The sequence below is a fragment of the Theropithecus gelada genome, chromosome 7a (assembly GCF_003255815.1).
Source record: "Theropithecus gelada isolate Dixy chromosome 7a, Tgel_1.0, whole genome shotgun sequence".
NCBI lineage: Eukaryota > Metazoa > Chordata > Mammalia > Primates > Cercopithecidae > Theropithecus > Theropithecus gelada.
Window position 1 is genome coordinate 53,531,024 of NC_037674.1, and position 24,175 is coordinate 53,555,198.

The window sequence follows — 24,175 nt, forward strand, 5'->3', positions numbered from 1 at the left end:
AGACTCCGTCTCAAAAAAAAAAAAAAAAAAAAAAAAAATGTAAGCTTACAAAAATTAAGGACAATCTCTACTAACTGAGATACAGTGATTCCAGGATATATTGGTAAGTTTAAAAAATTAAAGTGCAAAACTATAACTCTAGAATGTTACTTTGTGTGTAAGAAATAAGAAATTATTACCCTTTATATATTATGGAAGGGGGAATATATAAATTTATATATGTAAATATATATTATAGAAGATTGTTTTTGCAAAAAGAAACACCAGAAGGATAAAGTAATCAGATCAGTCACCTACATAGGTAGGGTGGGAATGGAGTGGAAGCGATATGAGCAGAGAGCTATTTTTTCTGAGTATAAATGTTTTGTATAGTATTGACTTTCAGAACCACATCAGTGCTTTACCTATTCAAACAAGAACAATAATAAAGGATGGGAGAAGTCTCTAAAATGTAATACAATCAGAAACAAACAAACCTAATACATTTCAAATGAATAAAAACCACACTAAAAGGAGGGAAAAGCTTGACCCAAGGGCATTTTGAATACAGTATTTTACTATATACGCCCAGACAAAAGATAAAAAAGATCTGCAAAAATGTCAAACTCTAGTTAGCAGATTTGTTTTTTGCAGCGATATGGTTTAGCTATTCTGAAACTTCTAGGCTTTGGTACATGAGTAAATATAATGACAATCGTGGGGTCCAAGTTTCTCACTGTTGGAGAAGTGAGTTACAGGTATTGGAAGGGAGAAGACAAGAATGTACCCTTAGGGCCGGGCGCGGTGGCTCAAGCCTGTAATCCCAGCACTTTGGGAGGTCGAGAGGGGCGGATCACGAGGTCAGGAGATCGAGACCATCCTGGCTAACACGGTGAAACCCCGTCTCTACTAAAAATACAAGAAAATTAGCCAGGCGAGGTGGCGGGCGCCTGTAGTCCCAGCTACTCGGGAGGCTGAGGCAGGAGAATGGCGTGAACCCGGGGGAGCGGAGCTTGCAGTGAGCCGAGATCACGCCACTGCACTCCAGCCTGGGCGACAGAGTGAGACTCCGTCTCAAAAAAAAAAAAAAAAAAAAAAAGAATGTACCCTTAGGTATTAAATTGAAATTGCAGGTAACCGTACAAGCGCATGGCTTTATATAGAGATGCTAATGTAGACATGGTCATGGATATTCTACCTCCCAGATCATTCTCTGCTAAAATAAACAAGGGATCCTTGGAGAAATAGCTGATTTCCAGGACAAGTACGTGATGAACCTGAAATGCTCAAAGAATTACGGTGAAATGTCAAAAAGACACAGGGGCCAGCTTGAAGGAGCTCCCACTGGCCAAACCTGGAAAAATTTGAGCACCAAAATGAATAATGATAAGAATGAATTACAACCCATTGAATAAAATAAGAATCCCTGAGTCCTTACAAATATAATATAATAAGTATAAATAAATACATGAGGAAAAGAAAAAGCTCTTCTGTATAGTAAAATTCAAACTAATAAAGAGGAAATTCTGAGTTTAGAAAATTACATTTGACCAGCATCATAGTAATAATTGATTCAGGCAAGAATCATCAGTAGATCCTGAAATTAGTGGGTGAAAACTCTGACAAAGAACTGGATATGTATATAGTCTAAAGGTAACTCTCCACAAAGTACTTTTTGTTTTCTTTGAGAGAGAGAGACAAGGTGTCACTCCTGTTGGCCAGGCTGGCATGCAATGTGGCACAATCACGGCTCATTATAGCCTCAAACTCATGGTGGGCTCCAATGATCCTCCCACCTCAGCCTCCAGAGTGGCTGGGACTACAAGTGCATGCTACCACGCCTGGCTAATATATACATACACATATATATCATATATATGTATATATGAGACATACACATATATATGATATATACATCATATATATCTCATATATGTATCTCACATATATGTATATATGAGACTGGGTCTCACTATGCTGCCCAGGCTGCCCACAAAATATTTATTAAATAGAAATGGAAAAATAGTAACTTTACAGTGGTAGACCACACCTTAACTCGTGATCCAAATTAGTATAACTAGTAATAGGACAAATAGACTTCATGTACCTCCTGAGATGATGCACCAAGGACACAACTTTACTTCTGTGATAATCCTGCAAAAATCAATAATCTGCATTTAATCATGAGGACACATCAGACAAACCCAAACTAAAGAACATTTATTTATTTATTTATTTATTTATTTATTTATTTATTTAAGACGCAGTCTTGCTCTGTGGCCCAGGCTGGAGTGCAGTGGCGCGATCTCGGCTCACTGCAAGCTCCGCCTCCTGGGTTCACGCCATTCTCCTGCCTCAGCCTCCCGAGTAGCTGGGACTAAAGGTGCCTGCCACCATGTGCGGCTTTTTTTTTTTTTTTTTAGTAGAGACGGGGTTTCACCATGTTAGCCAGGATGACAGGATGATCTTGATCTCCTGACCTCGGGATCCACCCACCTCGGCCTCCCAAATTGCTGGGATTATAGGTGTGAACCACCACCAGACCAAAAACATTAAAATAACTGGCCCACACTCTTTAAAAATGCCAAGCACATAAAAGACAAAGAAAGGCTGAGGAACAATTCCAAATTAAATATGACTAACAAGGCATGACAAGTAAATGCAACCTGGGATCCTGGATCAAATTCTGGACCACATATAAAATTAATAAGGGATATTCTTTGAACAATTGGCAAAATTTGAATAAGAAAGCATATAGATCAGAAAATATTATTAATGTTAATATCCCAATTTTGATAACAAGGATAAGAAAATAACCTTATTCTTAGGAAATACACACAACTATTTTGAGCAAAAGGGCTATGATATCTACAACTTACTTTTGAAAGGCTCAGAAAACAATGATATGTATGATATATACATAATGTATGTATAATTATATATATATCAAGAGACAGACAGGGAGACAGACAGAGAGAAAGGACGATAAACCCATTGTAGTAAAAGCTAACTGTTGGGGAATTTGGGTGAAGGGTAAATGTGAATTCTTTGTGCTGGTCTTGCAACTTTCTGTAAGTGTGCAATGATTCCAAAATAAAGATTTAACTAACTGACTAAAAAAATTCCATGCTTATTTTTATTATTTACATACTAGGTAAAATTGACGTGCAACCTTAAGTGTACAGTTAAATGGGTTTTGACAATTGTCTATGTATCTATCGCCCAAATCAAGATATAGAACATGTCTTTCATATCATTTCAGAAAGTTCTCTCACATCTTCTTCCTCTCACCCCCTCCTTTCTCCCCATCTGACCTCTATCACCAAGATCCGTTTTGCCTCTTCTGGATTTTCACATGGTTGGAATTGTGTAGAATGTATTCTTTTGTGCCTGGCTCCATTCCCTTAGGATAGTGATTTTGAGATTTATCCAGGTAGTTGTGTGTATCAATAGTTCACGCCTTTGTATGGCTGAGTAGTGTTTCATTGCACCAATGTACCACAGTAATCCAGGCACCTGCTGATGGACATTGAGCTGTTTCCAGTTCTGGGTCATTACGATCCAGCCTGCTGTGGGTGTTCTGACGAGTCTGTGTGTGAACTGGTTTTCGTGGCACCCTCCCTCTGGAAACATCACCTTCCCCTTGACCTCACTACGCACACACGCAGGTGGCACAGGGCCATGGACTTTCATGGATACCAAAAAAGCTTCCTGACCCAAATGGTCTCTTCTGTGAATGCCTGAAGCTCCACCACTGACTGTCCCTTCTTTTGAGGGTACCCTCACTCTGGATGGTCTGCAATTTTATCAGAAGGAAGCTTACAAAATATCTTTCTTCTGGCCAGGTTGGGCCCTGGGTAGGGCTATGGAAAGTGAGTGAAAGGAATGGAGAGAAACTTCTCCCATTCTACTATTTTCTGGATGGTATATCCTCTCTCGCCTTCTCGTGTCCTCCCTAGCAGTTCGTACCTGGGGTCAGATAACCCAGATTTAGTCAGTGTAGGAGCTTGGCAGCCCAGGCCTGTCTATCTCCAATACTCAGCAGTTCTCCTGGAAGGAGGGAGGGAGGACCATGGGGAGTCTCCGAGTCTCTGAATCTACAAGGATTCCTGGAGGCTTGGGGGTGAGGGTAGTGAGGGGTGTGTGTGCTGCAGAGAGTTGAGTGACAGCCACGCACAGGGATGGATCTGCCGGCCTCATAGGAGAAGCCTCTCTCTGGATCACTGGAATAAGCCAATTTGTGCCCCCAGCACTTTCCCCCCGAGGAAAGAATCAGCAGGCTTTGTGTAAAGGGATTAAGGCATTAGCCTGCTCAGCAGGGAGAAGGGCTCTTGACTCTGTGGCAGCGTGGCCACGTTTCCATGTGTCCATGTGGGCATGTGGGCTGCTATAGGCCCTGGCTTACTGGTCCCAGGGCCTGTGGCTAAAATGAGGCGCTGCTGGCAGCCTCTCTCGGGAGGTGGGTATGTGGACCATGCTGCCTGTGCCCTCCTCAGGTCCCAAGAATGAGTGCTTCCAAGGGGTGGTGAGTGGGGGGAGGTGGGCAGGAAAAGATGCCAGGGAAAGATCTGGGCCCAGGTAGGAGTGACAGTGATGTGTGGTGGAGATCCAACAGCCAAAGGAGGAGCAGTTAACAATGCCACTTCACAAACAGCGCCGGAGGCTCAGAGAGAAGATGTATCTGCCAACCATCACACAGCAAGTCACCGGCAGAGCTGAGACTAGAACCCAGGTTCCTGGTCCAGGACTCAGTCACTGATTGTTCCAGCCACACCTGGCTGGTGCCAGAGGCCTGTCCCGTCCACTCCCTACGGTGACTCTTTCTCCTGCCTCCCAACTCCAGAAGAGGATCCTGCTGGGGAGCTTGGGGTGAGATCTCAAGAGCCTTTCCATGTGGACGTGGACATAGTGGGGTAGGTCTAGAGACCAAAGCAGGATTCTAACAGGCCTGGACATAATGCCATGGGCCATCAAGACTGTCTGCATGAAGGTCTTTTGCTACAGAATTGGGGTGACTTTTTGCAGCTGCTCAGGAGAACAATCTGGCATAGAAGTGGGAAGGTAAGTCTGGGTCTTTCTGGAGTATGATTGACCCTTGACCAGTCTCAGGGACGTGTGTCCAGGCCCTGCCAGGACAGGGGCCACAGGAAGAAGGGGCAGAAGTGTTGGAGTCAGTCAATGGGGCTTTGAGTCCCCGGTGGGATGTGGTTCCCAGTGGAGGCCTTCCTCCATCTTCTCAGAACCCAGCATGGTTTTAGCACTGTGTGGATGACAGGGAGCCAACTTTGTAACTTTGGAGGAGATTGGGAAACAAGGCCCTTTGGGCAGAGGACATCACAAGGGGGCCAGAGATGGAGAGGAACAAGTCCAGTAGGTCTGCCTGCTCCCTGTCGCCCTCCCCACTTCACTTCCCCTCACCTGCCTGAAGACAGGTCCAAGCTAGAGGCCTGGTCAGGCCCTGGAGAAAAACTGGGGGGTTCGGGAGGAGACGGTGGGGCAAGATTGGCCCACATTACACTGCCTTCCCCCCAGCCTGGCTTGCACCTGCCAGGGCCTGCATGAGCCTCCTCAAGGGCCTGGGCTCAGGACCCCAGAGCCAGCAAGGAGCCCTGCGCTCCATCTGTGTGTGGCTGGCCTGGGAAAGGCCTCGGTCTCCTCTGCTGTAAAATGGCGTGTGGAGGGGGAGAGGGAGGCCTGGACTAGATGCCCATGTGGGTCCCTCCTAATAGACCCGGCCTGCCTTCCCAGCCCGAGCCCCTGAGACAGCCTCCATTCTTCTCCCCTTTTCAGCTGACCACCTTGTACCACATTCTAGGATCAAACTCTCGGTACTTGGTAAGGACCTTAGAAAGTAGCCGATGTGCCGTGTCTGTTGTTCAGATGGGGACAGTGAGGCACAGGGAGGGTTGGCCTTGTCCCTCCAGGGAGTCTGCAGCAGCGCTAAGACCAGGGCTCTGTCCCCTGGTGCCCAGCCTGCTCTCTCTGCCGGTTAGCACTTCTGAGCAGGAGGCAGACAGCATTTCCTCTGATCTGAGCAGGGGGCGTGGGGGCGCTGGCGGCTGGCTCCTCCCTCAGGGGCCCCACGCTTGTCCAGGCAGGAATCTGCTCTGGTTGGAGCCGCCTCCCTGAGGGCTGCCCCAGGCTGGGCCTGGGGCCTCGAGGTCCTGGGGCCATTGCTTTCTGTTTACTTTCTGCGGGGCTTCTACAGCATTGTGGTTTCCACTTGGAAGGGCTGCAGTGGGAACTGCGGGCCTGCTCTGGGGGCTGGGCTGCGTCTGTGGGAAGCCGGGCCTGCGGCCGCTCTGCCAATGAAAGTTTGAAATTCAGCAGACCCTGTCCCTGAATTCCCATGCTGTGGGCTCAGCCCTGACTCTTCCAGCTACTGGCTCTACCCAGGCCGGTTTAGAGTGAGTGCGTGGCCAGATCCTCCTGGGGGTGAGTCAGAGAGATCTTCCCATTCAAAGAGGATCATCACCTATTTCACAAATAGGGAAACTGAGGGCAGAGGGGGACAGGGGACAAGAACTTGTCCAAGGCCACTCCTCATCCATGACAGAGCTGGGACTGGAACGAGGCCACCCAGTGCCCAGCCCAACTTGAAATCTCCTCATCCCTTTGGGCTTCCCTGGGGTAGGGTGGACACTCCGGGATTCCCGAAGCCCTGTGTTTCCCATGACTTCACTCTGGGCTGGGGCACGGCGTGTGTCCTGGAAGGGGCCTGGCCTTCCCCACTGTGCCCTGGCCATGGTCCAGGCCCTGGGCAGAAGGGAAGCTGGGAAGAGGCTGCCCTCTGCTCTTGTTCTCCCTGGGGTCTCCTTGACCTGGCTGCTGGGGGAGCCCCGCCAGTCCCTGAGAATGTGACCCGTTGCTGAGAGGCCTACAAGGCTCCTCCCCATGCCGGCTCTGTGGTGCCCAGGTCTGGGAACCCGAACTCGGATTTGAATTCTAGTTCCCCTACCTATTGGCTGAGGGACCTTAGTTTCCTCGTCTTTAAAACAGACGTATACCACTCCCCGCCTTACAGAGGATAATGGGGGTGAAATGCCGGGTAAGCTGTGAGGGGCTCAGCCTACACACCAGACTTGAGGCCATTGGCCACCAGCCTGCTCACAGCAGCAGCTAGGAAGGGGCTGAAGTCCCATCTTGCCTAGACAGGCCTGACACCACTGGGGCTGTGGCAGAGGCCCCCAGAAGGTGGGGAGGAGGGCGGTGACAGTACCAAGCCCTCCCTGCAGAGTTCTTGCCTTCTCTGGGGAGCGCCAAGGCAGTGTGCTGGGGTGCAGGTGGCTTGGTGGGTGGCCCCACTTTGTAAGGCCCATCTTATTCTGTGCTCTCTGTGAAGGGAGCTGATAATTGAGCCATTTCTCGGGGAGATGACCCTGATTTTTATGAATCTACAGGACAAAGGAAGCAGCGCTGTCCTGCTGGGGAGACTGTGAGAAGGAGGAGATGAAGGGGAAGTCGCTTATCTTCCCAGCCTTTCCACTTGGGAGACTGTTTGGCGTGTGACAAGGGAGGAGAAGCCTATTTGAAGCCTCTTGGAGGAGGAGGTCTCTGCTGTTGCTGTCCCTGGCACAGCCTTGCCCCTCATCCCCTCTGGCCACCTGCCTCTTTAATCCATTTAACGCCTCTTCATCGCTGGTTTTTTTTGTTTTGTTTTGTTTTGTTTTGTTTTTTTTAACTTTTCCTGAGCTCAGGCCCCCAGGGCCTCCTTGATGGCGAATGGTCTCAGCAGCCCCTGGGCTGTTCCTGGGAAGGGACAGGCTTCAAGGTCAGGCTGCTGCTGGCTGACCTTGAAAGCTTCCCCAGGCAAGCCCCTGACGTGCCTCCACTCTCCAAGCTCAGCGAGCTCCATCACATTAAAAAGCTGTTAAAAGCGCCCGTCTGGTTGGCTGCCTCCGAGGCTCTGCGGCCAGTGGTAGGGAGGGCAGCCTCAGTTCAGGGATGAGCTCCGCTAGAGGCGCGGGTCTGCCCTGGGGACCCAGGCCTGGGGACCGCCTGGCAGTTGCCCGCCCCTCCATTCTTGAGGGATGGCAGTGGGAGGATGACACTTATCCTGAGCCACCCAGCAGCCTAAGCGCTTTAGACGGGTGAGCCCACTTCATCTTTACAGCAACCCTGGAAAGTAGAGCTATGAGGAACCCCATGTTGCCGTTGGGCTCAGGAAGGTTAAGACACTTCTCTAGGATCACGCAGCAAGTAAACGGATGAGGAGACCCTCAACCCCTGAACTCACTGGCTCGGGCCTCACCCGAGGGGTTCTCAATGTTGACCTACCCACTCTGCACATGGTGCCCAGCCTGGTCCTCACCTGTGGTGGCCTTCTCTAGGCCGTGGCTTGCCCTGCACTCATGAGTCATGGGCACAGAAAGCTTCTCCCCTCTAGAGACGACCTACCAGGGCTTTGGTCTCGAGTTGCTGTGTGGCCACGGACAAGCCCTTGGGCCTACCTTTCCTCAGGTCAGGAGTCTGGGAGGGGTGTGGAGAGTAAGGGGGTGGTTATGGCTGGGCTTCAGGGCTCTTTATTCAATTTGAAATAAATCTAGCTTCATAGGCCTCCCCAGGCCTTTTGTTTGCCTGCTAATGGTTTCTAGTGCCCCTGCAGGGCCGGGAAGCTTCAAAGCTCACTTAGACTGGCAGCCAGCAGACTCCTAGGCTGGGGAAGGCTATGGGGAAGACACACCACAAGCATGAGGTGGGGTAGGGGCAGCATGGGGTGGGGCAGGGTGAGGGTAGGAGAGGTGGGGGAAGAAGACTCCTCCAGGGGAGGTGAGAGAGCTGGATGCCCCCACTCCCACTCTGCTTCTGGTTGTGAAGGATTTGCCCAGGAAGGCCCATCTGCCCATGGGCAATTTTAGTGCCAAGGCATGATCTGTTCCTCTCTCCCCACCATTCCCCCATCATCACCTCCCACTCTTCTCCCATTCTTCTGCTCCAGCCACACCAGGCTCCCTGCTGTCTGCAAGCACCCCAGACCCACTGCCACTTCAGGGCCTTTGCACAGGCAACTCCTCTGCTGACGGATTCCTCCCCTTGGGTCCACATGGTTGGCTCATTTCTCCAGCCCCTTCAAGTCTCTGCTTGATGTTTATCAATTTTTGTTGTTGTTGTTGTTTGAGATGGAGTCTCATTCTGTCGCCCAGGCTGGAGTGCAGTGGTGCGATCTCGGCTCACTGCAACCTCTGCCTCCCGGGTTCAAGCGATTCTCCTGCCTCAGCCTCCCTAGCAGCTGAGATTACAGGCACATGCCACTACGCCTGGCTAATGTTTGTATTTTTAGCAGGGATGGGGTTTCACCATGTTGGCCAGGCTGGTCTCAAACTCCTGACCACGTGATCCACCCGACTCGGCCCCCCAAAGCGCTGGGATTACAGGCATGTGCTGCTGCACCCAGCCTGATGTTCATCTTCTCACAAGGTCTGCCCTGAACACTCGACTTCAACTGCCTCCATTTGGCCCTCCAGGTGTCCTGACCCTGCTCTGTTGCATTCCACAGATGTAGTGCCTTCTGGCACTTTGTAATTAACTTACTTATGTTGTTTCTCTTTCTCCTGCATTAGAATATAAACTCCAGGAGGGCAAGCATTGTTGTCTGCTTTGATGACACTGACCCCTCCCCAGTACTTAGCACAGTGCCCAAACATAGCATAGGTCCCTAAGAAACACCTGCGGAATGAGTGAGCCTATGAGTGGACGGGTTTCAGTACATCTTAAAGCAAAGTATCTGTAACATTTGTCTCTTTAGGGACCAGAGAATGGGGCATTGGTTGGACGTAGTTTGGAGCCTCACCTCTGCCCTGTCTTCGCTGTGTGACCTTGAGCAGGTCACTCTAACTCTTGCAGCCTCAGCTTCCTCACAGCACCCCTGCCCGGCCTCCCTTGCAGGCCCACAGCATGAAAAGACATGAGTTCCAGGAAAGGATTCGGCAGATGGCATCCCCACAGGGCTGCCTCGCCATGCTCTGCCCCATCCAGCCCCGACATACTGGCCATGTGACCTCAATGCTTGATGGACTCACTTGGCCTCTCTGAGGCTCGCTTTCTCCATCTCTAAAATGGAGGATGAAGCAGGTTCAGCCCCACGGGCAGGCGGCACTATGCCGGGGACACGGCGAGCCCTCTGGAAAAGTTCACCTGATCCAGACGTTGCTGGGTCAACATGAAGGAACGACTTTCACTCTTCTGCTTCAAACCACCAGACCGTCCTTGGCCTTCCGAGAACAGCAGAGCGGGTAGGGACCTTGAAGGTCAGTAGGGTGGCTGCTGAGCCCGGAGGCAGTCAGGAGCTTGTCCCAGGGTGTGACAATTCAGAGTCAACCCTTTACTGAACACTCGACTTTAAACCGCCTCACGCCTGGCGTGAGGAAGGCACTGTGCTGGAAGGTTTCACCATGATTCTCTATGTGTCTCGGGGAGCTCACTGTCCTGTCTGAGGCCCGTCCGGGGTCTGGACAGAGGAGCTTTCACGTGTGTGCACACCCTCTGCCTGCCTCTTCTCCCTCTTAGGTAAGGACGTGGGTGTGGCTGGGAGGCCGACCTTGGGTGGAGAACTGAGCTCCTGGTTCTGAACAGTTTGAGGGGCTGGAAGTCCTTTAAGAAGATGATGAAAACTATGGACCTTCTCCCCAAAGAGAAGCACATGTCCACATCCAGAGGCAAAAACCTCATCACTCAGAACTTTGTGGATGAGGCAGTCATTATCTGGCGGTGCTGTCACTATGGCTGGGGCTGGCCTTGATCTCTGTTGCTTGATCCCATATGTTCATTCTCTCCAGTCACATTATCAGATCTCTAGCTCCAACATCCTGTGTGATACCAGGATGGCCATTGCCATGATCTTGTCCACGGGTCCACTTTCAGCAGCTGAGCCCTGGAGGGCAGCACACAGCTCATGACTGGGCTGGAGATGGGGGAGTCAGGGGCAGATAGTGGGAGCTATCCCCAGCCCTGCCTCTCTCAGGACCCTCCTGGGGCTCAGGTACATGGGGTCCTTGAGAAAGACCCAGTTTGATGAGACAGGCAGGAGGAAGCAGAAAGAGTGCAGTTTACGAAAGTTTTCTCCAGCTCTGGTTCATGCATCAGTCCTGAAAGAAGGCAGGACTTCTTTCACTTCACCCATTTCACAGATGAAGAAATTGAGGCTTGGAGAGGTCACGGAGCACACAGAGCAAAGAAGTCAAAACCAGGATTTGAATCTACTCTGATTACCTCCAGAGCCCATGTCTTGTCCCAATGGATGGAAAATTCTTAACTATTTAACTCAATATTGAGCAGCTACTGTCTACAGAATTCTGTGCCAGACAACTTGGGAGGCACAGACCAACAGGGAGATACAGTTCCCACTGGAAGTAACCAGGACAGTAATAATTATTATCATAACAAAGGAATAATAATAGCTAACATTTTGGAGCGCCTGACTAGGGACCAGCATTATGCTGCACAGTTTTAATGGATTATCTCATTTAAGCTCTCATATATTTTGGGGTGTAAATAGCAGTATGCCCACTATTTTTGTTTGCTGTTGGTGTTCAGAAGTGTATATCCATTTTTGAGAATGGAGGCTCAGCGAGATTAGGAGCCTTGCTCTCAGTGAAGGAGGAATTCTGGCTGTGACTGTGTCCCTTACTACCTGGGCATCACCTCTGTCAAACCTGGGCAAGTTTCACTTAGACCTGGCTGAGGTTGGCTGAGGCGGGGAGGGCGGAGAGGTTGTGGGTAGGCAGCACCTATTCATACCCATAGTCCAGGGGCTGTTCTAGAAGAATCATATTCCCTGTGTCCTTGCCGCTCTGAGCCTTGGTGTCCCAGCCTTTTGATCCTCTCAATTCTGGTGTCCTTGAGCCCATAATCTGAGCCATTCTCCAGGATAAGGAGATGCTTGAGGTCGAGTGAAAGGTTGAAATTTCTGCAGGAGCAAATAATGACTAGATGCAGGAGAGAAGGGCTGCGGGGGAAAGCGAGTGAGGCAAATCCCCAGGGCAGAGCAGAGCCTTCCAAAGGGTGCAGGGGAGAGTCTTGGGGGAGGGGGCCAGCCTTGCTCAGCAGCCCCAGCCTCAACAAGGACCCCTACCCAAGAAGACCTGCAAAATAGCAAATCAATGAAGACAGCAATGAAAGCAATGAGGAGGGAAGAGGGATCAGAATCCCAGCCATATCACCCCTCACGCCTTTTTCTGGCCTCAATTTTTCTTTTGTGAACAGAGGGAGTTGGCCCTTCTGTCATTTGCAGGATTTTCATCTCAGGCTGGCAGCAGGAGCTGGAAAGGTGAGGGAGGTCCCTCCCTTCCCCGGCCCAAGGTCTGTGATTGGCAGCACCTCCTCCTCTCTTCCTCTCCTGTCCCTCCCTTCCCCTTCCCTCCCCTGCTTTCCTTTCCCTTCCCCTCTTCCTCCCTTCCCCTTCCCTTCCCCGGTCTTCCCCTCCCACTCTTTCACAGCCCCCAGCGTGCTGTGCAGTTATTAGTTTAGGTTCATTTAGAATCGGCTTAGCAACCCCACACCCCTGGAACCTGGAAGCTTAAAGCACAAGATGTCTGGCAAATGGAAATTCAATTGCTTTAATACAGAGACTATTTTGCTGCAGTCGAACTGGAGCCTCTTATTAAGAATCTGATGGAATTTCTAAACAGGGAGAGAGGCCCCAAGGAGGGGGCATCGCCCATCACACACCAACATTGCTCTTGACATATTTATGGCTCCAATAAAATCTCCCATCTGGTATATTTTAAAATAAAATTGAAAATTTATCACTTTCCCTGAGTCGGTTTGTCGTTCTCCCAAGGAGGAGATAGCCAGCCTGAGATTACAGGCGAAGCGGCAGCGGGCGGCAGGCGGGCAGAGAGGTTAGGCTGGGCTCTGATTTAAATTTCAATACCTTCCCCATTACAGCTGTCTGGGCTGAGAAAATTACTAGGGGAAGCAGGCCATGTGCTTCTCCTATTTCTCTGGACGTCTACTTGATTGTCTCTGCCAGGGTCCACAGACTCGGTCTGCTCTCCCCACTACTTAGCAAGGTTTGGATGAACCACGAAATGGGAGGAAGCCCTGTCCTCCAGGCCTAGGAATCAGCATCTTCCATTTGTGCCTCTCTGAAGCCCAGTGGACCCTTTGGGAATTGCTAGATGGTTCGAGAGGGCCCCTCTTCATCAGGACTCAGAGATCAAGATCAGGGCTTCCCAGCACTTTGGGAGGCCGAGACGGGCGGATCACGAGGTCAGGAGATCGAGACCATCCTGGCTAACACGGTGAAACCCCGTCTCTATTAAATACAAAAAAACTAGCCGGGCGAGGTGGCGGGCGCCTGTAGTCCCAGCTACTTGGGAGGCTGAGGCCGGAGAATGGCGTGAACCCGGGAGGCGGAGCTTGCAGTGAGCTGAGATCCGGCCACTGCACTCCAGCCTGGGTGACAGAGCGAGACTCCGTCTCAAAAAAAAAAAAAAAAAAAAAAAAAAGATCAGGGCTTAGGCTCAGGTAGGGAGCAGGGTTCAGTCTGTAACGAGCATTGGGCTTCCATCTAAAACTAAGATCAGAACTTCAACTCAGGCCAGGATCAAGGCTCAGTCTGTAACCAAGGTCAGGGCTCAGGCTCAGGATGGAATCAAGGTTCATTCCATTAACAAAAACAGGGCTCAGATTTCATCATCATAGAAGTCAATTCATATCTCAGAGCCTCAGTTTCTTCTCCATTCAAATGTGGAGCTAGGTATTGCCCTGCTTGCTTCACAAGGCTTTTTAGAGGAAATGAAAACAAGAGTATTGGGCTGGGCACAGTGGCTCACGCCTGTAATCCTAGCACTTTGGGAGGCCGAGGCAGGTGGATTGCCTGAGCTCAGGAGTTCGAGACCAGCCTGGGCAATATGGTGAAACCCCGTCTCTACTAAAAATATAAACATTAGTCAGGCTTGATGGCACACACCTGTAATCCCAGCTACTAGGGAGGCTGAGACAGGAGAATCGCTTGAACCTGGGAGGTGGAGGTTGCAGTGAGCCAAGATCGTGCCATTGCATTCCAGCCTGGGCGACAGAGTGAGATTCCGTCTCAAAAAAAAAAAAAAAAAAAAGAGTATCTTTATTTTCTATAACAACTTACACTTTATAAATTGCTTGCACATACTTTATCTCATTTGGTCCTCAAGATAACCACCATTTTAAAGACAATAATACAGGCTCAGAGAGGTTAGGAAGCGTATTCAGGCCACACAGCCTGTAGACACAGGCAGGAAGTAAGGGCTGGGCCCAGCTGGTCCTGACTCCAAGCAGTTCCTAGAATACTGTAACGCAAAGAAGCAGTGACTGAGACTGCACTTGTCCACCCAGGACTCATGTTCCCATGTTCCCCTTTTTCTTTTCTTTTCCTTTTTTCCCCTCCTTTCTTTTCTTTTCTTTTCTTTCTTTCTCTTCTTCTTCTTTTTTTTTTTGGACAGAGTCTCACCCTGTTGCCCAGGCTGGAGTGCAGTGGCACGATCTTGGCTGACTGTAACCTCTGTCTCCCAGGTTCAAGCTATTCTCCTGCCTCAGCCTCCCGAGTAGCTGGGGTTACAGGCACGTGCCACCATGCCCTGCTAATTTTTTGTATTTTAGTAGAGATGGGGTTTCACTGTGTTAGCCAGGATGGTCTCGATCTCTTGACCCCGTGATCCATCCGCCTTGGCCTCCCAAAGTTCTGGGATTACAGGTGTGACCCACCGTGCCCAGCCATGTTCCCATTTTTCTATGGTAATAGAACCCTTATTCTATTCTAGGGAGCAAGGTGTCTACCTAAAAGACTACATCTCCCAGCGACCCTTGCAGCGAGGGGTGGCCAATGAGATATGAGTAAGAGAATTGTTGGGTGAGGTTCCAGGGAAAGTTCTGGAAAAGGGAGACAGGTAGAGAGCATGGATTTTCCCTCCTTTCTCTTTCTTCTTGCCTGGAATACAGATAGGATGGAGCCCAGCTGCCACTATGGACCATGAGGTGACACTGAGGATAGACAGCAGTGCTGAGGGTGACAAGCCTGGAGAGAGAAGGTATTTCAGACATTGAAGGCACGGTGAAGCCACCATCCCAACCCTGGGCTGCTGACCTCTGTATAGGGGAGAGTAAAAGACACTACTAGTTTGTTTAGGCCACTATGGCTGGATCTCTGTTACCAGGAGGCAAAGGTAACTTCTGATTCAAAGGTGCTACCCTGAGAAAAAGTATGCTCGCATAAGCTTGGGAAATAGCAAGTTAAACAGAGTCTTTCTTGCAGGACTTCCCAAAGCCTTTAAATGCTAAACAGTTTTGGGAACCACCAAGTGGGGGATGTACTACACCACATTTCCAGAGCTCACTTGTCATGGCACAGTGTGTGTGTGTGTGTGTGTGTGTGGAGAGAGACAGAGAGAGGGAGCAGGAGAGACTAGGGTCTAGTGCTGGGAGACCACTTCCTGATGTCTAACGGGGGCTAGAAAGTGCTTTGCTCAATGCCCTCATTATTAAAACAAAGAAAGACACTGACTCCTTTTCTGACTTCCTTAAGCTTCAACTAGCATTCATGATCTCAGTTCCTAAGTGTCTACGGGATGTAGGGCCAAGCAGGGGAGGGCTAATTTGGGGATAAAGCTAGGAAAGCTGTTTGGGGTAAGAGAGTCTCCTTGTAGCTGCTGGAGCCTTTGTGGATTGGGGCTTGGCTCACAGGTGTGGGGGCTGCTACAGGGAGAAGAGGACCCTGGCCACCCTTCACATCATATATAGGGCATTAGCAGCCCTGTTCCTCCCCTCTCCCCACCCTCAAGAACAGAGGGAAATAGAGGCATGGAGAATGAAAGGGGCTAGGCCAGCCAGGTCCACAGAAAGAGTGGGTGGCAGAATGGGGTCTGGAGCCAGCTGCCCCTACTCCCTGCCCTTCCCCAACTTACCCCCTGCCGTCAGCTTTCTGGAAGACTCTGGCTGAGTCATATGCCTGACGCCCAGTTTCTGCCTCTGCTGCAGTGGCCGCCTTTCAGTCCTCTGTGGGAGTCCCATTGCAGGCTGTAAGATCTTGACATGCCCTTTCAATGCCATTTTAAGAGACTCAGAACACACTAGCAGTAATAGAGGCACCTGCTGCCTGGCTTGGTAATTATTGCATCCCTGTTGGGGGAACTGTTGACCGCCTGGCAAAGGGGTGAAGTCTCCCCTCACTTCTTAAATAGGAGTCCTCCTTGGAGACCCTGGCCACAGCTGAGGGTGGTTAGTCACCAGTCTGTGCCCAGGAAGAAGTCAGGGAGCACCAGTGTGGCAGCCAGGTAGAGGAAATGGGGGTAGAGGGAGTAGGGGTAAGCAGTGGGGGGATGTGGTGTCCAGAATCCCAGATTGAGGATGGCGGGCTTGAGGCTGTTTTCCCCTGTTCTGTGTGGCTAAGTCCAGTCCATTCCCCAGACCTCAGTCTCTCTCTCTGTGCCATGGGAAATTGGATCGGGCCTCGAAGAATTTGTCCAGTGCATAATTCTAAGGTTCTGCTTTTTAAGGAGATCGTAGGGAACTGAGAGCACAACAGAAAGGCGGGAACTCCTTGAGGGCAGGAAACCTGCTTGTTTCCTCTCTCCGACTCTGGCACGGTTGGGTGGAAGACCCCATCCCAGTCAGAGCAGGAGGTGTGGTGGTGTCCTAAGAGGGAGGGAGGAGCCAGGACAGGAGGAGAAAAGGAGGGGAGAGGAGTGGGGGAAATAGAAGCGTGCGGCCCCATGTAAAGAAAACTCAATGTCAAAACTTTAACAAGAGCTTCATAACCAAGAAATGGGCCTTTGACTTAGAAGGTGAAGGCTCATTTAAATGGCAAATTCCCCTTGTGCCTGCAAGGGCTTGTTTATAGAATGTGGAGCTGAGAGTGCAGGTGGTCCCACACAGAAAACTGGAAGCTTTTCTTTTGAAACTCCCTGAAGATTCATCTGCAATGCAGATGAAGCATCTTAGAAACAAGAATGAAAACAGGGTTTGATTTTTACAAAAGCCAATTCAGAGGCTCACTTCCTGTCCAGCCCAGCGCGCCAGCATCTGTGTGTGAGACCACTGTCCCCAGCTGGGTAGAGGCCTGCATGGGTCTTGCCAAGGTCAAATGGGTGTGCACCTATGACTACACGTGAATTCACTGCACACGTGTGCACACACACATTTACTCGGGTCCTCAGCAGAGTTATTTTGGATTTGGTCTTCGTGGAAGGTCCACTCTGTGCCTAGATGTGGGTTCAGAAAATTCATTGACTCTGCACAGCTACTGGTCACTAATAAGAACCTGGAGCTGGGGATATCATGTTGATCAAGAGAAAACCTCTACAGGAACTCACAGACCAGCTGGGGAGATAGGTGAATAAACACCTGGAGAACAGAGCATTATGGGAGCATCTGGCCCAGGCTTGGGAAGTCAAGGAAAGCTTCCTGGAAGAGGTGTTATCTTGGAGCTGCACACTATCCAATATGGTAGCCGCTAGCCACAGGTGGCCATTTACATTTAAATCAAAAACAAATAAACAATTCAGTTCCTCGGTCATACTGGCCACATTTCAATTGGCTAGTGGACACCACATCGCATAGTGCAGAGGCGGAACATTTCTATTGTCCAGAAAAGTCTACTGGATGGCACTGTGAGGAGGAACAGACCCTCTCCAGGTGAGGGCCACCGAGGCGTGTTCCAATTCCAGGGGGCAGCTTGTGCAAACGCCTGGAAGTGGATAGCAGCATGCCCAGGGGACTGGAACCCTGAGCACAGGTGTGAGGAGGAGGGAAACAGTGACAAGTGAAGCTAGAGAGAGTGGAGGAGTTCAAATGGCAGTTAAAGGCTCTGCTTGTGTCGGCAAGGAGCTGGGATTTTGTCCTGAACGTTTGGGGAGCCTTTGGAAGGGTTTCCGCTGGGAGTGGCAAGGTCAAGGTCGAGTTTTCATGTTAGAAGAGCTTGCTTGGAGAAGGGACTCCGCAGGGAGGGGGCAATTGCCAGCAGCCAGGTGAGAGAAGGGCCTGACCTGGGAGTTTCGCTGGGGGGCCTGGAGATGAAGTGCCTGTGTAGGGCGCACTAGAGAGAGGGGTTTCTGGCTTGAGTGCCAGGGTGGCTGGGGCTGCCCTTTGGGCTCGGGCTGTGCTGAGTGCAAGTGAAGAGGGAGACCTCTGCACCTGGCAGGTAGGTGAGGGCACCTGATCCTTTAGGAAAAGTTTAGGCAGAAACCACTGAGTGGGTGATTATCAGTGAATAGACAGGGGTGGTGCAGGTCCTGCAAGGGACTGAGGTCTCAGGAGAGTCCTCAGTAAGACAGTATTGGAGACCTGGGAAGTACAGCTGAGTCAGTGGCCAAGAAAGCAGAAGGAGCTGGGTAGGCCAGATAGATGGAGAAGAGTTAGGGAGACCAGATGTCCCTGGGAGGCATCATGGCTGTGGTCGTGGTTCCGTCACTTGAGGTGTGGGAGCTATAGCTTTCAATCCAGGCAAGTTTCCCGCAGGAGATAGGGCAGTGTCTCGGTACCGAGGGGCAGGGCTGGGGAAGGAAGGGAATGGGGGCGGCTTTCATCACAGCCGTGGTAAGGGGAGCCACAGGGCAGCCTGCACTTTGAAGATGGCTCCAACAATCTCCCCTATCCTGCAGGCCCTTCTACAGTGAATTGACTGTAGGGGGTGATAGAGAGTGGGGCTTCTGGCCCTTCTGGCCCCTCATCTCCTGAAGATGTAGGCCTGTGCTCCCCCTCTTAAAACGTGGGCGGGCTTGTGACTGCTTTAGTGAACAAGCCGCTGGATGTTCCAAACCCCAAACATCGAGCCCCCACCAGCCACTGGTGCCTACTGTGTGAGGTCCCAGATATCACACAACAGATACAAACCGCCTCTTCTGTGCCCCGTCTGATGCCTGACCTGCAGACTCCATGAACAGAATAAAACGGTCAGTGTTTTGTGCCACTATATTTTGGGGTGGTTTCTTGCACAACAATAGTAGTTGCAGGCAGAAAGGGAACTGGCTAGGCTGTGGCTATGTGGCAGGGACGGGGAGCCAACTGGCTGGTGGGATGCAGCCTCAGTTGCTCCGGGAAGGGGTGAGTTTTACCCCTGCTGTCAGGTTAGGGGCAGAGGAGGTTGAGGAGGTTAAATGGAGGTTGATGCTAGGAAACCAGGGAGGGATTGTGGGGGCATTTGGGGAGAAGGCTTGAAAGTGAGACCTAGTTCTGGCCTGGGGGTAGGTCCTGGTGGGAGCAATGAGAGGTGGGGAGGGCTTTGGAGTCTTACAGCGTATGCTTAGTTCCCAGCACTTTCAATACCCAGTTCTCTCTGAGCCTTGGTTTGCTGATCTGGAAAACAGGAATACAAATTCCGCTGCTAAATGCAAGGCGAATGTGACTTCCTTTGATCCTGTTTTTCTCCTTTATTTCTCATTGTTTTAACAAGCACCCCTGCCCCGCCCCGCCCACCCCAGCATTGCATGTAGACAACTGCCGATAAACATGTCCAAGGGCAAGGTTTTTTGCGCCATTTTATAGACACAGAAAATGAAGCCGAGGGGCTGGGAGTGCCCACGGCCTCAGAGGACTCAAGCCTTCAATGTGTACTTTTCCTGTTCCTCCCCTGGACTGAGGCAGCAGGAGGGGAGGGCAGGCCAGTGCCCCAGCGGGCCCGGGTGTGGCCTCCAGCGCTGGCTGGATTAAGCATTCCTCCCCAGCCCTGCCCCAGTCCCAGCCTCGCTACTGCTTTTTCTCTGGAGTCCCAGACAAATTGTAGCCCGGAGAGCGCAGAGCGGCTGTGTGGAGCTTACAAATGTGGCTGGCCCAGCCCTCCCCGCCTTCCTCCCACTCCACATGCCTACCTCTGAGCCCTGGGGTCAGAACAGCCACTGAGGAGCTCTCACCTGGGCTCCACACACACTTGGGACTCCTGGGGTTCTTGCCAAATGGGCACCTCCGCCCCCAAACCCTTGGAGGCTTGGATCTGCTGCCTGGACCCCAGCTCCCCTCCTCCTGCCACCCTCCTCAGCATCTGGTTCCTCCTCAGAATGCAATGCTGTTGCCCCTGGCAACTGAGCTCCAGGCCAGATCCTGGTCCTCCTTCCTCCTCCTTCCCTTCTTTTCTTCCTCCTCCTTCTGCTTCCATATTCCCATCCTTCCTGTCCTCCCCCAACCTGCGGAGACAGTGCCTGGGGCTGGAAGACTGCCCCCCAAATCTGATGCCAGCTGGGCCACCCAGCCAAGCCCCCGGCCTTTCTGGGTTGCTCGTCGGCTGATGATGACAGTCAGTACTCCCCGCCTGCCCATGGGACTGACTACTGCAGTCTTGGGCACCCCAGGGATGTCCCGGAAGACTCTGAGGCAGGGCTCTCAGGGTATCCCAGGCAAAGAGCCAGGGACTGTAGAGAGACAAGAGACTTAGCAGCCAAAGAAAATTTCTCCCCATTAGAGCCGTTTGAGGTGGTGAGCTCCCCAGAGCTGAAGGCATGCAAGGAGAGGCCTTTCCAGTGATGATGGTGCTGGCACTGGCATGGCACAGGGCAGTGAGGGGCTGTCTTGGAAGGAAGGTCAATGAGGGCTCGGCCTATGTCTCTCCTGGCTGTCTCCTTTCCCCAACCCCTGAATTCCCAGAACCTTTAGGAGCACTTGCTCCCCAACCCCTGCCCTCCCAAGGACTCCTCATTTTTCATCTGGGCTCTAGAAAGGAGGACAGCACTAAGGGGGTTCCCGGGTCCAGCAACATCATGCACCATAGGGCAGGTCCGACGCCTAGCACGGCTGTTTAGAGTGGACAGACACAGGCTCAGCAGGGCAGGCCACATGCACCCTGGCTGCTCTCATGCGTCCCTTCCAGAGTCTCCGCTCACACTCCTGGACCCCCCTCCAGATCCTAGGCTCCTGTCACCTTCCTGCTCTCCTGCAGGACCTGTGGGCCAGCCATGCCCAATTCACGACTCATCCAACCCACTCCCACTCCTTCGTGCCCTGCACCAGTCTCTCCCTGTCAGGAATACACTTCTCCACCTTTCACTCTGAGTCAGTTCAGAGGCCCCCGCCTTCAGGAGGCTCCCCGGGACTGCCTGGGCTGTGCCCACTGCCCCATGGGGCTTCCCGCCCCAGGCTTGCCTCCTAGAGCTCTCTCACCCATGGCCTGGTCACCATCTGCACACGGTTTTCCCCTGAGTGCATCATAAGGACCTTGAGGCAGTGGCTCTGTGCCCCCCATTTGCTAACAAATACTAATGAGAACATTAGCACAGCCCTGCCTATCTCTGGGCCTCAGTTTCCCCCATCTGAGGCCCCATGTCTGGGCCTTGGCGTCCCCCAGGGGTCTTTGAGGATCTTTTTGGCTGGGAAGCGTGGCCTGGGCTGTCAGAACAAGACAGAGGCCTGTCCGGGCAGCTCTGCCCTCCTCATCTCCCGGGGGCGTCCCCTCCAGGTTTCAGGAATGAGCCTCAGGAACTGGGGTGTGGGGGTCCGCACGGGGAGGTCCTGGCACTCCCCGAGGCTTTGGTTCTCGTCTGCCAAATGGGGAGACTCACTGGGGCTACCCGCCCCTCCGGTTGCCGGTTGCCGTGAGGCCTTGGAGACGGCAGCCAGACCGGACTTTCCCATCGGACTCGCCAGAACCCAGGCTTCCCAAGGCAGCAGCTCCCGCGCAGCCGCTGTCCGCTTCTGGCAAGCCTAGCCCACGGGCTGAGGGGTCCCTGGGGCTCTGCTGCCCTCCAGTGGCCGGAGGCCCCTGGGCACTTAGAACCCGTGAGCTCCGGGTTAATTCTATGGGCTTCCGTCCCCACCTAGGACGAACAGAAATGGTAGCAGGGATTTGTTGAGGTCAATCAGCAAGCCAGGCACAGTACCTGGACCAGGCCCTGGGGCTGTAGGGCTCCAGCACTTCTGTGCCCAGGGTAGGCTTGTCCTCTCACAGAAGACCAGCCAGGAGAGGGAGCTGTTCACTACCTGCCCACCTGCCTCATCTGGGACACCCTCTGTGCGGTAGCCCCTCCCTGCTGGCCACTCTCAACACTGGCCTAGACTGCCCCCTGCCCCGAGAAGTGTTTCTGGTGTCTGCCCAGGGGTCATCCCCAATATGTGGGCCAGTGTTGGGGGCTTGGAGGGGTGGCTTAACCCCCTTCCTCCTTGATTAATCAAATGCTTAAAATAATGGCTGAGGTCATGATTGATGGACAGAGCATAGCTAATTACCCTGGAGATTAAAATGACTGTTTCTGTTTAAAAAGGCTGCAAATGAGTTAATTATTTCCTTTGCTCACCTCTCTAACCTCGTTACACTTCTAAATGAATAGCAATATTGATCTTGGAACTGATTTTGGTGTTACACCGCCCGAGCGGGTTTAATTAGGGTTTGAAAACGCTGCAGTGCCTCCTCCTTCTGACCAAGGAAATTAGCCTTGGGTTTTACTTACATTTCACAGCCGTGTCCTCCACACAGATAGAAGGGCTGGAACATGGCGCAGTGGTGCCTGTCATCCCCTGCCCTGCCCTGGCTCCCAGCTTCGCTCCCATCCAGACTAGCACAGACTGACCCTTGCCTCTGACCTCTCAGAAAGTCATGGCAGGAAGGCCATCGGGGTCAGCTTGTTAGCCTCGTCTGGTCACAGATGGGGCTCGGAGGCTCGGATATGATAGGACAGAGCCTAGCATCACTTGACGAGGTGGGGGCAGGCCTAGGACCTGAACTATCACAGATTCCCAACTCTGGACCTTGACGGCTCCCTGACTGAGTAAATATTTCCTCTCTGTCCCTCCTCACTTCTCCAGATGCCTACAGAGCCTCCTGGTGCTCCACCCCACTCCAGCTCCCTCCTGCCTCTTCTCTCCTTCTTAGAGTTCCATGAAGCAAAGGCCCCAGCTGGATGAAGGTGGGGAATGAGAGGGGGAACAGGGCGCAGGAGACCAGCACCCTTGCCCTGGATCTGAGGCTGACATCCAGGTGACCATGGCCTGTCTCTGGGCCTCCCTCCTCTGAACTTGACAATCTGTCTATATCACTCCCTCCCACCTCCCCCAGCCAGGTTTTCAAGGGCAAGCAGTGTCTCTGGGAGCCAGAGCTGGAAGGGTAGGGTAGGGAGAGTGACCAGGACAGGCATGGGCCAAGGATGTAGAACTGGCAGTGGGTCTGCTCCTTCTTATTCCAAACAAAACCTTCCCTTGACCCTGGCTCCCCTCTGCCATGGCCAGACCTGTCCCAGTTTCACTTCTTTTTTTAATTTTTCCAGAGACAGAGTCTCCCTCTGTCATCCAGGCTGGAGTGCAGTGACAGGATCACAGCTCACTGCAGCCTTGAACTCCTGGGCTTAAGTGATCCTCCCACCTCAGCCTCCCGAGTAGCTAGGACCACAGACGTGCACCACCACGCCCGGTTATTTTTAAAAAATTTTTGGAGCGATCGGGTCTTGCTGTGTTGCCCAGGCTGATCACAAACTCCTGGCCTCAAGTGATCCTCCCACCTTGGCCCCAGTCCCAATTATTGAGAGTTGTGTACATTCACTGCCCCTCTCTCTGACTTCCTCCTCACTCCTCTGCCCTCTGTTTTTTATGTCTGACAGATAAAATGATTCTCACTGAGGTCACCAGCAACCTCTGAGTTGCCGAACAAAGTGAGCGCTCTGTTCAGGGGGTCTGGGCATGGATCTACCTGATAGCTCTTCTGCTTCCTGCAGTGGCACTGGCTCCTGACTTTCCTCCTCTCTGCTCCCTCTTGGGACAGGGTACTCCCCTCCCATCCTTGAAGAATCTCGTGGTTTGGCTTAAGCCCTCCTCTCTTTCTTCTCACTTGACATGCCCTCCCCTGGTGAGCCCACCTCTCTCGTGGTTGTAAAGTGATCTATCCCAAATTACTATCTTAGCTCAGCCCTCTCCCTTGAGTGCATGTAGGTCCAGCCAGGGAGTGACACGATTAGACTTACACTTTAGAAAGGCTACTCTTACTGTAGTGTGGCAGGAGAGGATGATGGTGGAGGCAGAGGAACCCCTGAGGTGACTGTTCTAAGCCTCAGCAGAAAAATATTCAGGCCTGTGGCTGAAGAAATGGGGAGCAGGGGGTGATCCGCTGGATGGGGAGGCTTTGGGGATTGATATCCTAGGGACAGATTCCAGGACAATGTCCCATTTTCAAGTTGGACCACTGAGTGCCTTTGGCGGAAACTGGTGACATCAGGGAGAAGCAGGCTTCCAGGGAGTGTTCAGACGGTTGGGTTGAGTTCAAGGTGCCTACAGGGACATTCAGAAGGAGAAGGAAGGTAGGTGACCCCCCCAA

The 24,175-nt window shown here is 51.9% G+C and overlaps 1 long non-coding RNA gene across 1 annotated transcript; it reads left to right on the top strand.

Annotated features, from left to right (window-relative positions):
• The first annotated feature begins 4,241 nt into the window (after positions 1-4,241).
• On the top strand, positions 4,242-12,728 carry LOC112627987. Its single transcript, XR_003120256.1, has 2 exons — positions 4,242-5,040; positions 9,725-12,728. It is a non-coding gene; the product is annotated as an uncharacterized LOC112627987 (long non-coding RNA).
• Positions 12,729-24,175: the final 11,447 nt, after the last annotated feature.